General features: G+C 34.1%; 1 pseudogene; it reads right to left on the reverse strand.

The window, feature by feature from the left end:
* Positions 1-239: 239 nt before the first annotated feature.
* On the reverse strand, positions 240-2225 carry LOC145001831 (L-type lectin-domain containing receptor kinase IX.1 pseudogene; annotated as a pseudogene).
* Between the last annotated feature and the right edge of the window lie 14520 nt (positions 2226-16745).

A 16745-nucleotide genomic window follows, 5' to 3' on the forward strand; every position in this document is an offset into this window, starting at 1 on the left:
AAGTTACCTTTAATTTTTAGCACATAAATAATGATGGAACAAACATAAAACTCGAACTATTAAATAACATTAAGCATATTTTCTGCTATTGAAGTAGTACAGATGAGAATCTAAGAAATTCTCTCTTTGTGTAATTAAATGGTAATTTGTGTTGTCCTCATATATCACAAAAACGCCATAGAACAACTTGCTTTCATTGTATCCAAACCTACTGAGATTTTATCTACTATTATTATTGTTCAACGAACAAGATCAATGCTAGTGGTAGACATAGTAGCGCCACAAGAACTGACTTCAGTTGCATCTGCTGCGGCGTAGTACAAGGGTATCGACATCTTTAAAGGAAGTTTTGGGACTGTTGCCTCGAACTTGAGTACGTGAATTGCTTGTCTTATCGATGGTCGCATACTACGGTCAGGATGTGAACACCATAACCCCACCATCATCAAACGCTCAACTTCTGTCATATCAAGTTCCTTGTTCAACGTCGTGTCAACGTATGAAAGCAGTTCACCTTTTTCGAGTAACCCCCAGACCCACTGCACCAGTCCTAGATAAGAACTTTGGTCAGCTTTATCGGTTGCCTTTCGCCCACAAGCTATCTCTAATGCAACCACCCCAAAACTGTACACATCTGACTCTTTACTAGCCTTCCCTGTTGTTACGTAATCAGGGCAAATGTAACCGAGAGTTCCGGCTAAAGCGGTTGTTTGTAGACCATGTTCATGGTCCATATGTCTAGCCAATCCGAAGTCTCCGAGCTTCACATTAAATCCTGAATCAAGCATGATGTGGCTAGATTTGATATCTCGACGCACTACACAACGTTCACATTCTTCATGGAGATATAACAATGCAGAAGCTAAACCTACAGCGATCTTGTACCTTATTGTCCATGGGAGGGTGCTCTTTTTGAAGAAAAGATGAGAGTCAAGGCTTCCATTTGGCAAAAACTCGTACACAAGCAAGAATTGAGTTTGATCATGGCACCAACCGATGAGTCGAACAAGGTTTCGGTGCCTTAAACTGCTAATGATTTTCACTTCGGTCATGTACTCCTTCTTTCCCTGTCTTGAACCCTGTGATATTTTCTTGACAGCAACTACCATGCCTTCACGTGATAAGTAGCCCTTGTAGACACATCCGAATCCTCCCTCGCCTAACTTCTGGTCATCGGAGAAGTTGTTGGTAGCTAGAATAAGATCTTTGAATGAAAATCGTTTGGGTCCTGCTCCCCTTTCAAGATCGTCGTTAATGGATGGCAACCCACATCTTTATCTAGCGACTTTTTAGTACGCTTATTTTCTCTCCTCCAAAATATAGCACATGTTACTAGACCTCCTACAGCTACAGCACTCAAAGGAACTGCTAACCCTATTGCTAGTTTCATTTTCTTTGACGTATCTTCTTTGTTATCAACTATATTCAAACTTGAATTGAACTCCCAGTATTGAAGGATATGTCTCTCCATTGCTCTACCTGTGGCAGCTGAAAATCCAATTGTTACCCACTCAGGAAGAACTTCCCTTAAGTCAACTTGATATGAAAGACTCGTATTCAAGGTTGATATGAACTTCCCATAAAGCCAAGAGAGAGTCAGCATCTGTGTGGTAGCATTGTAAGAAACCCAAGCATCAGCAGAATCCCCGCGCGCTGTGCAAACTGGAATTCCAAGGACTGAAAGCAACAGAACCAAGCCAGTTCTTGTTGATACCCACATGTTCGAATGGAGGATCCCATCTGTCTGGGTATGAATCAAACTCAACGAAAAGTATTTTGTTTAACGAGGAGTTAGGGTAACTTGAGTTGAACAGGCCTAAATATCCAGCACCTGAGTTAGGTGGGATTTGGAAGCCAACTGGGGCAAGAAAGAAAGTGAAACCATGGCCAGAGTCTTTTGGAGGTTGCGTCTCAATGATGAAAGTGAAGTGAGTGATGAAATCTGTGAGCTTCTCGGATTTGCTGTCCCATATTTGGACTGCATTTGGGTATTTCACATGGCCAACACGATAGAGGCTGTTATTGACTTTGTTGAACTGGATGTTTCCACGAGAAGTTTTGGCATCACTTGAACATAGTACACTAGTTTGGTCGTCAGGAAACTCGGTGAACTCGAAGTAGACTGATTTAGAAAAGGGCAACAAGAGTAAAGATGAAAAGACTAAGAGAATGAAGCATGAATTTTGAACACCTTGAGATGAGGAACACAAGAAAAAGTTAGCCATGATTGAGTAAAGGCAGAGGCAATGTCGGTGTAAGTGGCACCGGAAGTGCATGTCGTTAAATACCAACATCTAGTACCTAAAATATTGATGTTAATAGCTATTGGTCTACAATTCTACATCCAGATCTTCAAGTTTCAACTAACTCCTTAGTTTTTTATGTATATAATATACTATCTTAACATGAGTAAGTGTTACTATAGTCCAACTAAATTTTCAATTTTGTTTTAAAAGATCCCTTACATATTTTTTTGATAGTATAGATCCTTAAACTTAGAATTGACTTATTAAAAAAGATATTGAGTTTAATTTTTCCCGGTTTCACCGGTTAAATTTGGATTAAATAACATTTTTACTTTTGGAGTAATAAGAAAAGGGCATTCAAACTCTCTCTCTCTCTCTCTCTCTCTCTCTCTCTCTCTCTCTTATCATCAACACGAAGAAGATAAATCGTTAAGAGGGTATAAAAAACAATAGTCAACACCATTTCTTTTCCTCACGTCAGATACCCCTTTCACTCCCTTTCTCCTAGATGAAACCTCATCGATAACCACATCCAAATTCCTCGTGTTTCAGTGAATTTGTATCGTGAAGCCAGAATCTAAAACATGCATTCACCGGTATCGAATTCACCTGAATCGGAGGCTTCATTTGAATCTCCGAATCAAAGGTCCACCGACCCCAATTGAAACTATTCCCTTGGTTGACCGCTCACTGCCTGTTATGTTTCATCTTCATCGCCTTCTTTGTTTCAGTTCAGATCCTTGTAAGTATAAAGTAAAGAAGTTAGTGTATACCAGACCATTGTTCTAAAGGTGATGACTCTCCCTCATATATTTCTCACTTTCTCCTTCACTACTAGATCACATGAACCCTACCAATTTCAAATATGATTCAAGTTCATTAGGACACATCCGTATAAATATCCTTACCCTACAAAAAGATTATGTTGCCACAGTGACTAGAAATCACTTCATCGATTTCAACCGCCCTTACCAAACTTCAACATCCGTCTCCCCATTTACACCTTCACCACCTAATCAATCAAAAAACTTACGCCCTTATAAGACAATCTAGCCACTAACAAACATCATCTTCATTATCAAAATTTCTATATTAACCACACACCCTCAGAAGACGTTGCTATTAATAATGGGGATCCACATGACGATACAGTGATAATGAAGGAATGTATATCAACTCATGCATCAGGTTCCATTGGAGAAGAAACTGTAGTCGTCTAAATGGTTGGAATCTCCGAGAAGGACTCGTTGAGCTCGCTTGAGAGTCAATACCCATTTCAGTGATTCAATGTAAGAGGTTAAGAATTTGATACTCATTGAATCGGTTCTCTAGTTTGATCCCCAAAGACTCCATCTCCATAGTCACGATTGAGATTTGTTTTTCAGAGATCTGATCGGACCCTGAAAAATCACCAAATAATCACTTACAATGGCATAGTCGATGAGATGGACTGACGACAAAACCAAAAAAATCAAAACTCATAGCCATAGAGTGCACCCGTAAAGTCCTGATGAGGTTCCAATCTTAAGTTGTTTGAGGATGATGGGTGGATGGATTCTGTGAATGGGGAGCAACAAAAAAACTCTGTTGAAGAAGAACAAGATGGATGATTTTAGTTTTATTCCTTTATTTTAGTGAAAAAATCATAGTCATTAAGGAAACCTGAAATTACGATGTTGATGTGGGTGACACATCAGCTTCAAATGTAGAGGTGGCATAAGCAACCGGTTTTCAACGGTGAAAGGGACCATTTAAAACGGTCAGCACACACTTTATGACCCTAAAAAGCAAAAAATTAAGTTTAGGGATCATTTAAACCAAAACCAGTAAGTTGGTTGAGCTAAAGTGACATTTACTCTCTTAACAATAACTAAAGTACTAGACGGTTAGAAAAGATTTTAATTTTATTTTTCTACAATATTTTATTGTAAGTTGTAAAATTAAGGAGTGAATACGTCCCTAGCTAAAATTATGATGCTTTAATTGGTTTGGCGATTTGAGTCTAGGGCTGATGGATCGATGAGAAAAGTTGGACTTGTAGACCAAAAAATGTTGAGGCAGCCTTGCCCAAAAACCTTGGTATGTCTCACCTTTGCTGCTATCAACAGCCTAATTTGAGAGGCCTAGGTACATGAACAAAAACAACCGGTTTGGATGGGCCCGTCCCAAAAAAAACACCAAGACCGAACATGTACAAAAGACCGGTCTAAAAAAAATTTGGACCGGTCCGAAAAATAACAGATCTTTTCGAGACCAGTCTCAAAAACGATCGACTGTTGTGAGATCAACCCGAGATCGGTCCAAGACTAGTTTAAAAAAAGATCGGAAACGAATGATTATATACATACAACTTTTGTGTTAGTTATACACTTTTAGCAACACAGTACAAGAAAAATGGTTATGAGTGGCGACAACCACTATTAGTGGAAACGAAAGACTAGTATATCATTTTTATTAAATCTTAATTGTATCATTTTGGGGTTAATGACATATTTGTTAACGGGAAAACTTGAAACCGAAAGATAATGAAACCGGACCAAAAAAAAAACCTTGAAACTGAACTTAAAAAGACGCATGCAAAGAGCATGAGACCGCACTGGAAAAGGCAGAGAGTGGTCCCATAAAAACCAGAACGAAAAGAACCCGTCTAACCAGAAAAAAAAAATGTTGGTCCAAAAAAAACTGACAAATTCCAAAACCGGTAATAAAAGATGAGAAATAAGATGATGGTCCAAAACAAAACATACGCGTTCGAAACCGGTCTTTGAAACACAGGACCATTCTGAAACCGAACCGAAATCAATCTGGCAGTGCCAATGTGCATCTTTAGAAGAGGTCATGGGGGCGTTAAGGGGGGAGGGGGGGTTGGGTAAAGTGCACATGGCCCAATTTTTTTTATTATATATTTTTATTTAAAAATAAAAATTATAATAAAGATAAACGTTCTTTTTTTATAAAAATAAAATAAAACAGACCGCTCAGCCACACTTTTGACTAAAACTGTGTCTAAAGGTTATTGCTAAAATTCTGTCATTGTTGTAGTGACATTTTAAGTTGTATTTCATGACCATTAGTAATATAGTTGAAACATTTAGACACGTTTAAACATAACAAATGTGACAATTATTAGCCACACTGAAAAAATGAGGCCAAATGTCACCATCCGCCACATGTTTGTTAGATATATGGAAAAACTTTGTGATGGTTTTTTTAAGAGACAATATATTATTATATGGTCCCATGAAATAAATGTGTATGTGGCTGTATCATGGAGTAAATTTTGACATTTGAATGCAACATAACTAAAAGGCAATATATGGTCACATTAATTATTTGTGTATCCCTACTATAACATTTATTACACACTGACTAAGAGCAGCCAAACAAGTAACTATAAGTACTTTATGGTCATGTTTAGTGTATTATGTGTGTCTAAAAATAAACATTTGTCATGATAAAAGAAAAAAAATGTATAACTATAAGTACGTTATAGTCACAGTGAAACATGTTATGTGTGGCTAAAAGGTAAATCATGTTCGTGAAAAAAGAAAATACTTGTAACTATAAATAATTTATTATTACTTTTTACAATTTGGTGTGTGTATAAAAGTAAAATATAGTCATTATTAAAGTAAAAAATTGATTATAATTATTTAATTGTCACTGATTAAATTATTAGGTGTGTAAAAGCAAAAAAAAAAAAAAAATCTTTTGTTAAATATAAAACATATGACTGTGAGTATTTTATTACCAATTTTTAGAACACATAGTCACGATTTAATCTCTTATGCTTGTTTAATAGTTAACAATAGTCATGATACAAGAAAAAAAATATATGACTCTTAGTACTTTGTGGATATTTATTTATTTCATATGTGTGATTACAAGTAAAAAATATTAATAATCTTAAAAAAAAAACATGTGACTTTTAGTATTCTACAACCATGTTTTAAAGGAAAAAAAACAAGTACTATAAGTATTATATGGTTACGATTTAATGAAAGAAGAACCTTGAACTAGAAGTGTTGTATGATTACCGTTTAATTTTTACGTGAGACTAAAAGTAAACATTTGTCGTGAAAAAAGAACATATCACTATTAGTATTTCATGGTTACCGTTTAATTCTTATGTGTGTCGAAAATGAAGAATTTTCATGATAAAAGTAATTAAAACATTTGCGTATAAGTATTATTATACCATCATGTTCTACTATATGGGGTGTCAAAAAGTGAATATTTTGTTATGTAACACAAAAAAAAAACATGTGATCATATCTATTCTTTTGCCACTGATACTCAATGTTTAATAGTTGAAATCTAAACATCTTTTGCAAAAATAGTCAAAGTAAATATAATTATGGTTTAATTGATCATTGATGAAATAAAATATTATAAATTCATAGAATGTGAATAGAAACTAAATTATATTAAATTAAATTGCTAACAGAGAACTTGGAATAGTATAATTACAACGAGAGAAAAACAAAGTACACTCATATAATTAGAGTTCTCGATCATTAATCCACAATTTTGTTAAAAACAAATAGTTTAGCAATAAGGGTATTATTGTCAATTTTGGGTTAAAACATAAATGAGACAAAGGAGTTTTAATTCTAATTAATATACATCAAGCAATTGACAATTTTTTCAGGGAGACCTAGTAGCAACTACCAACAAGCATGCACTCATTCGAGCAAATTTCAAAGAACCCTTTTTTTTCTCTTTCAGACAACCAACTTTGGGTTATCGAGCACCAGACAACAAAACGTAAAATTAATAACACCAGGATCAAGGATTCTCATGTGCCTGATACAAACAAATGAAATCATTAGACTCAGAAAAATGTAGCAAAAATATTACTTATAAACATGTAAATCATGGGATGTTCACAGTTGAAATAAAAAAAATGCAAGAATTAGAATGTGAGTGAGAAATTTATACCTTATGTATGACTATACCCGGACAGTCAGTCCGAAAATAATCATTCCGTGATTCTTTACGCAAGTCAAGTGGATCTACACGTGGCAATATATTGTCATTCTGAGGAAAAAGTACAGTACTAAATTCCTCATCGACATCGTCATACGTATCTCTATAATTTTTGGGAGGTGTCATAAAGACAATTGACATTTTTTTATTCAGTTGGTCTGTAACGTAGAACACTTGTCGTGCTTGTGAGGCCAATATGAATGGATCATCTTTGTGGCCTAGCCTACCAAGTTCAACCAAGGTGTACCCAACCAGATCCTTCTTGACTCCGTTTTTATTGTCAACCCAGTCACACATGAAAAGAGGAATTTTTTAAAATGATAATCTATTACCCATATCTCTTTTACAACCCCATAATAAGAATTTTGGTCATAGGTTACAACTTCATTAGAAATATGCGTGTTAATTGCCACTACACTAACCCCGCTGTTCTGATGAACTTTACCTTCACGACATTTTGTACGAAACGTATATCCATTGATGTCATACGCATCGTATTTCAGTACATTGGTGTTTGGTCCATGTGAAATCCACCTAACGGTCTCTAATACACTTTCTTTTGAGACCAATAACTCTTTTTCAACCTAAATCATATTAGAAGGATAAGCTTCAACTCATATACAACAAAGAAAAAAATAATTTCAATATGAAAATAATGTACCTCCTCTCGTAACCATTGACCAAACATTTTACTGTGCTCATTCTCTAGCCATGCATTTCGTTTAAAAGGGTGTTGGTTTCTCAGAAATGCCTTGTGTCGACTGTAAATACATTGATTATTATTATATTAGATACACGATATTATAAAATTTTAAAATAAATACATACATGTAAATAATACTTACTTAATATAAGGTACAACTTCAGATGTATTTTGCATTACATAGAAATGTGCTTTGATGAAGAAGTCCGGAGAAACTTGAACCGATCGACATGCTGATACTGGAGTGCCATCCCTAAGAGAAATACTATAGTCATCAATATGATTTCCAAAGTTGTTATGCTTCTCAAGTGGAATACCAACAGTATTCATATTTTTTTGGAATTCACTTAAAAACTCAATTGTCTCTTCTGCAATATTCTCTTCTGCAATGCAACCTTCTGGTTTATTTTTATTCCGCACGTGCCCCTTAATAACCTTCATACACCTTTCGAATGGGTACATCCATCGAAAGCATACTGGACCACATAATTTTACTTCCCTAATTAGATGCACAGTTAAATGAACCATAACATCAAAAAATGATGGAGGAAAATATTTCTCAAGCAGGCACAATGTGACACATAATTCTTCTTGCAACTTATCGAGCTCCTTAACTTTTATTTCTTTGCTACCTGTTGATTTGAAAATGAAACAAAATCTGGTAATAGCATCACTTGTGGATTTTGGCATAATAGACCGTATTGCAATGGGCAAAAATTGTTGCATGAGCATGTGATAGTCATGTGATTTAAGTCCGATAAGCTTCCTATCCTTTAGACTCACCAAACTAGAAAAATTAGAACAATACCCTTGTGGAACCCTTAAATTGTATAATGTTTCACAAAACATGGTTTTTTCCTCTGTTGTAGCCTAGGATGTACAAATTGCCTTAGTGCTAGTAGTGGCCACCATAAACAAAGATAATTAAACTAAGAAGAACTGCCACACTTCTTCTCTCCACAAAAATAATAAGTGTAACATTCTCATAGAATACTATATAATTTTTTTTTCTTTTATAAGAATGTAACGAATTTTTTTTTATTTGTAACCAAAATTTTGTTATTCTTCAAGAAGTTCATTAAATCAAAATATATATCTTGTCAGAATGTGTATTCTTGTATGGCTCAATCATATTTGTTATTTTTCAATATATTGATAAACACATTCCATCAGAATTTTCGAATTATGAGAATTATCATCCATAGAATCAGATTTTTGAAAATTAATAGAATCTATTTTGCCTTAAAATATGCAATTTACCTTTTTTAAATTTATGTTAATTGACTAAAATATCCTTAGAATGAAATTAGATGGTATTTTTTAATTATATTTAATTTAATAATATGTATTATTCACTTTCCAAAAATAAGTAAAATGATTGGCCCACAATTATGCATACAACAACACAATACTTAGTTTAAATAGAATAACCTAAGTTATATATATATATATATATATATATATATATATATATATATATATATATATATATATATATATAAGAAAAAAGTCAGTCTTACCGTTAATAGGCCTCATTCACGAAGTCGGTCTATAAGGGGAGTATAAAGTTACTGCCGATAAAATGGCAGTTTAATGGGTGTCCACTCTCACCCACCGCTTCCTTGACTGGTGGAGGGTCGTTAGCCGAACGGATTTAACAGTACTCTAATTCTTCCTTCATTATAAGTATAATGATAAATATAAAGTAACTAAACCTTTTATAAATTCTCAATCTTAGTTGCTTAAGTTGTTAGTGGAGCATGTGTGGTTAACCGGCACACTAACCTGGATTTAACAAGGTTAGCAAAGGGTGGCTTAAGGTTTATCGTAGATTGGTGGAGCGCGTGTGGTTAACTGGCAGATCAAAGTTCAATGAATTTTCATTATTATTCACACCTTGTTTTGTGATCCTCAGCATCCCAGTCACAAAACTTGAGAGGGTACAATCGAGATTGAAACAACCCATTGAAAAGGTCAATGAATCTCAAAAGATCTACGAGTTTCAAATCAATTAAAACCTAATATGTATTTCGTTTTCCATGGTGGAAATTGGTGAATCATCATTCGCCTACCTTCAAATATTGTGTAGCTTGGATTACGACATCCCTCTTACAAGTTATAAAATATTGTGTTGGGTCGTAGCCTTAATATTTCACATTGGGTGTTCTATTAACGACTTAAATCAACTAACTTGAATTTATCCCAATGTAGATGTCTGTTTCAGACAACTATGATCTTCCCAAATCTCATGGAAATCATACTTCTCTTCCTCCACATCCTCCAATTATTCTCCCTAACCCACAAGTTATTGAATAGTTCAAGGTCACTCAAGCCCTAATGGAAAGAAAATTCTATGTGTGCTCACATCTTGGAGATGAAGTCACATATTGACAAGCCAGGAGATTTGGGTGTCAAAGTCTTGAGGAAGTTGGTTGTTGACTAGGTTCTTCAATCACTTTCTATGTCACATAGTAAGCTCCTTAAGGACTAATATGTAACAAACTATGACATCACCCTTAATGATCTTACCTATTTGCTTGATGCTGCTGAATCAACAATGATTTGGAGCACTGGTAAAGCAAATTTGATTAGAATATCAACTTCCCAAACTTCCACGGACATTGACAATGGTAACATTAGATATCCAGAAAAGCTTTCTCTTCCCAATGGAAAGGGATCAGCCATAATCAACTCGGTTGACCAAATAGTAAAGAGAAAGGCTAAGTCTGAGATAGTCCCATGTACCATTACCAAAGAGTTCATATGTTTCTATTGTCAAGAGAAGGAGCATTGGTTGTGAAGCTGCCTTGACTACCTGAAAGATCTGAGAAAAGGTAGAATCAAAAAGTTTGACTCTGCTTCATGTAAGTCCACTATCTAACTCTGTTAAGTTCTTAATTGATGATTCTTAATACAAAATGTGACTCAGTTACATTTTGATGTTTGGAAGGATCAAGCAAAGGGAATGAAACTTAAAGGAAGAGTATGTTGAATCTGATCGCAAAAATGGATTTCAATCGCATGGTTCGAAGACCGGATTCTTGAGCTACTACTTAGGAGTTATGATAGGTTGCTAGGAAATATGTAATAGCATAGTTTTAATTTAAAGTTGAATTGTAAGGAAAAAGTTTTTTTCGTATTTTATAAAAAAATAATTTTTTTATTATATATCCTTGCAATGGCATTTACGAAAATTGATGTTTGTATGTTTCTAGCAATAATGGAAATATGAATTTAATTCTTTCATTTGTGGTAGTGTCTAAATTTACCCAATAAGAAATGATTCTCATCACCCGAGTTTCAATTGGACCGAAACTTGGAATCGTGCAAGTTGTATTGTATGATGAATGAGAATTTTCATCTTTGGAAAGAATTAAGACTAATACCTTGTTCACATGTATATGTGAGTCAAGTGAAGGACTAAGGGATCGAGTACACATTCTTGTACACTGGTCAAGTCCACCACAAAAGATCGATAAGACTATTTGTCATGATTTAGTAAAGTTTCGTAAATATGGTTATACTTACAAGTTTAATTATAATTCTGAAACATTGGAAAAGTTTCGATGTATGGTAGAACGAATGAGAAGAATCAAATTAGGCAGAAAGATAAAAGTTTATCAAATCTGAAAAGATGGAAGAGTACTTTAGTATCATGTTGGTGATCATCTTAATGATTAAGAAATCATATCACAATTGGTCCTCTAAGGAAATATTAGTGCATTCCTATGGCTAATAAGAGGAATCATGAATTGTTGAAATGGTTAAATCAAGAAGATGAGCCATACTTCGTTCCAAAACAATTCTTAGAGTTATACTCCAAGATTGTAAATTGAGTGAAATATCTTAAAAGAAGGTCTATAACACTTGTCAAAGGTAAGAGTAAAATGTGTTCTACTCTTCTACATTTGAAATTGGTAAGTTGTGATGTTTTGAATCAAACAAAGAATAACTAAGGCCAATTGTGTGAAGTGTTTGTCTTGATAAGAATCCACACTAACACTTGAATATTTGCTTCGTCAAGGAATATTTCCTTGACAAGAGAAGCTCATATGTCAAGAGGTTAGTGGGAGTCTTCAAGATCTTGGAAAAGTTTCAAGAACTAATCAAGAATAAAACCTCATGGTTATCACTAGCACACGACCTGAGGTTTGTAACCTATTGTATTGACACATTCTTATTTATGTGACCATTCTAGTTAAAGTTGACTATGCATCTGAGTTCTACAAGTTCTCAGTTGATTGCATAACAACTTGGAAGCAATGGTAGCCCCTTGTTCTGCCAGATAGCTAGAATTTAAGATTACACAAGTTCAGTCGATATGAGTTTGGATTTGTCACTAACCTTGTCTTGTGATTATGGTTTTGAAAAATTCACATAGATAGGAATACATACACCATAAAATCTAAGTGTCATAAGGTTTCTCTCCGCTTCATGAAAATGATGGTTAGGAAACGCTTCACTAAATAGATTTTAAGTAGATAGAAAGTGTGATATTTGCATTCTCAAAGTCATTAGCGTAGCGTGTGGGGTTAACCGGCATAATAACATTGACTTGTGAGAAATGGCAAAGGTCTTTATAATTAAGACTATGATTTCGGCATCCCTTTTCATAGTTCTAAAAATTGTTTAAACACACATGTTATCTATCTAAGGAAAGGTGTGTGATTTTGATAAAGTTTTATCAAAGCATCTGGTATCAAAAATTTGAACTTTGTAAAGTATTGATTTCTAGAAGTCCAGCTGAAATCTGGATACATGTTAAAGCTAGTGGGAGCATAAGTCTTAACCTAATAGTTATCATGTTAGTGGGAGCATGATATTTATGATAAGTGTTTCAAGTTAGCAATGTTAATTATAGAAAACAAATGTTTCAATTGGGAAAAGTTGGTTTGCTATAATTAAGGGAGAGGAAATTGTACTTCATTTCAATTCTAAAAGCATAGATTGAGATTTTAATCATCTTTAGTCAAGGATATATATATATATATACATATATATATATATATATATATATATATATATATATATATATATATATATGAATTTTGTGTTGGTATGGTTCAACATGAGGAATTTCTATATATATTGCGTTCTCAAATTCAATTATGATTACGACATCCCTCTTCATAGTCGAATTATGAAAACATGGCAAATTAAAAATATTGTAGCAAAAGACTTGTCTAGGATCATGTCTTTATGTGAGATATCATGAATCGTGTCCCATATGCTTCGGATATAGGATCGATTACATGTGCTATAATATTCACCTATTCTAAATTTTTCAAATGCCTAGAGCACTAAGAGGGAAAAAGTACTAGAACTGGATATGACTAAAGTGATTAAGCAATTATCGAGGACAATCTAAGGTTTTCTAAAGATTGGTTGCTCATGGACAGTTGGAAGTATGGTGCAAATTTTTGGAAAGGATCATATTGACATATTCTGAAAAGAGGAAACTCTTGTTCCTTAAGTGATAGTCAAAATGGGAATATGGAAATGTTTCCCTAGGTGGAAGTTATTCAATCTGTGTAAGATTAGAAAACTTAATGGAAGAAGGATGTTCAAATCAATGTAATTTGAATATGAGACTTTGTTTCCATGGAATTGATCTCCATTGGAATACTTTGTAATGTCTGTTGACATGTCTTTGTGACTTTATGCGTAGTCATTACAAGAGGATCAATGCATTTGAGTTTAGAATTTAACAAGATTTCGGTAAACGGCAGGAATTTGGAATTCTTACATTTACGGTAAGGTTTTGGGATTGTGATATGAGAATCATTGGAATTATGTTTAATTTCTCTATTCCACAAGGTAAGGATCATAGACAAACATAGTGTGCATACTTGGTGTATGGCATAACTATAGTTTGGACAAACATAGTGTGCATGCTTAGAGCATGGTGCGACTATTGTTTTGATTCAAGTATAAAGTTGATTATTCGCAACATTATACAATGAATAATGAGTAATCAATATGGTGTTTAAATAAAAGGTGTTCTGTTTACTCTCAAAAGGTGCTTGGGGCCATATTAAATTAGTATTATTCTTGTGTTTCACATTGCATGTTTTGACTTCCTGAATAACTATGTTATTCAAATTCTCCACAGTTGGTCATATGTTGGAAGTAGGTATGAATCAAGATTGTCATGAAGTTGACTTGTAGATGTATAAGGTGTTGGACATAGCAAGACTTGCTACAACATTCATGAATGCTCATAAGTTCTGAGTATTGGATTAAACCCACGCTCATTTAAATCATTTCATGGATTTTATCACGAGTGAATCATGAGACGATAATATCTTATATTCTACAAACCTAGAGATATGAGTTGTTGACTATGAGTTGGTTATACATTGATTGTGCAAAAATACATTGGTAACTCGATGTTATAAAACGTGCCTTTGTGTATGATTCAACGAGTAGTAGAACAAGAATATGAGTCAAAGTTTATCCATTCCTTTTACCCTTGAAGGGATAAAAGTGATATTTGTGGTCCCTTCGATGATTTAGTGATGACACCTGTAAGTGCTTGGCCAAGCCTGGAGTGATTTGATTCAGTCGTCATAAATCGAAAATCAGGAAAAAAACAAGTGGACAGAGAGAATGATTATAATCCATTTCTCAATCCATATGATATCTAGAATGGAGGAATATATGATCCCTTATCTAATGGACAAGTCATTGACTAGGTCAGAGTTCGACAACGACTTTAATTGCTACGATTGATAGTCGGGTTTTGGAGTCATACGCAATAATAGTTTTAGACTTATCCAAGTGGGAGACTGTTGGATTAGTGTCTAAGTCCATAACTATAATTGGGTTACATGGAATTAGAACAATTAGATAGACAAAATGAGAAAAAGGATACTTATGATTTATATTGATATATTATAAGTTCTAATATATTAATATGAAATCACATTATTTAATTAGTGTTTATCAAGAAATAATTTATAATTAATTTAGTGATCAAAAGGAACTAATTAAGTATGGACTGTTATATATATATATATATATATATATATATATATATATATATATATATATATAGATATATATAGGATGGACAAAGTTCTTTTAGGTTGGGCTAAGCTTTCATAGATAGTCCATGGAGTGTTTAACACATGGATCCTATGGAAATGAAAGGTCATGGGTATTAGGGTTTACATGAATGTTACCCTAATCATCCACACTATATAAAGAGGTTCCTAGTTCATGAAATGGGCACTAGTGTGTGTATATAAGAGGGCAAAACCGATTTGGTGCAAGTATCCTTATTCTCAAATTATTCCAAGGGTTCTTGGTGTTGTGTGAACCATTTGAGGTTCAACACTTGGGGCACTAGGCTCTTAAAAGTTAAAGACTTCAAGCTCCATCAAAAGGTGTGTCATTCTACTATATTCTTGTAGTATTGTTGCTTCATATTATGCTAGTTAGGATGAAACCATGGAATATTGAATATTTTCATGTATAATAGAGAAAACATGGATCCAAGTTTATAGGGTTGCATGTACACCATAGGAGTGCTAGAATGCTCAAGACCCACCATTTTCTTGGTTACGTTTTTTTGGAACGGAAAAGTTAGTTTGAAGTTAGCGGTTCTAGTCATGTAGTGACATCCAAACGAGTAGCATGCCTTTCCCGAACCTTCACCTGAGGGGAATAAACCCTTCTTTCTTTTTTCACTTTCTCCTAGTGAAAAGCCCACAGGAAGCCTCGAACTCGAGACCTCCAAGGGAAAAACCCCCCAAGTTCACCCCTAGTAGCCAACTAATCTAGACCAATTGGTTGTATTTGCTTGGTTATGTGATTCATTTTTTGAATATATATATATATATATATATATATATATATATATATATATATATATATATATATATATATATATATATATATATATTTGTGTTTGTGTGTAAGCTTTTGCTATTGGTAGTATACCAATATGAGTAACATATTATATGCTAATTTGTAATGTGAATACAATAACATCTTCACTAATATTTATGTCAATTCGTAGTGTGTTGAAATTTACTTGTTGTTTGAGTCTCGCCTAGCTATAGTCAATATTAAAATGGAATGGATTGCAAACTATTCTGCATATTCCGATTTTCACAAATCTCATTCCTTAAATGACTTATGGAAATTTATCCCCTTGTTCTCATAAATTCCAGTCTTGGGCTTAGGAGTTGGTTTGGTAATAGGAGGCTTCCCTTAACCCTTTCCTTTTCCCTTGCCTTTCTTAGAAGATTTCCCTTTCCCCTTACCGATATTATTACTAGTTTTCTTCTTGGATATTTAACCCTCGCGGATCGTGAACACTTGATTATTCCCAGATTTGTTGATGTTTCTCTCGGCATTCTTGAGCATGTTATGAAACTCATTAATGCTCCTCTCCCAACCGTTCATTGTGAAGAAGTCTACCAAAATTTAGTTGAATGACTTATGGAATGAGGCTAGGATCACATCGGTCGCTAACTCATCCCCAAATGGGAATTTGAGGCGGGCAAGTTGCTCAACATGAACTTTCATTTTGAGCACATGTGCACTCACAGAATATCCCTCAGCCATCTTGCAACCAATAAAAGCATTCAAGGTCTCAAACCTCTCTTGCTTAGCCTAAACTTGATACATGAATTTAGTTTGTTCAATCTTTTCAAAAGCTTCATGAAACTCAAAAGTTTTCTAAAGTTTAGGAGTCATAGTTACAAGCATGATGCAAGCCACTTCGGTCAAACCATTCATATGTTTCACTCAAGCATTTTTCAATGCGTTGATAACATTGGTCAAGATTTCTTCCGGGA

Source organism: Lactuca saligna, chromosome 6, assembly GCF_052625555.1.
Source record: "Lactuca saligna cultivar CGN05327 chromosome 6, ASM5262555v1, whole genome shotgun sequence".
NCBI lineage: Eukaryota > Viridiplantae > Streptophyta > Magnoliopsida > Asterales > Asteraceae > Lactuca > Lactuca saligna.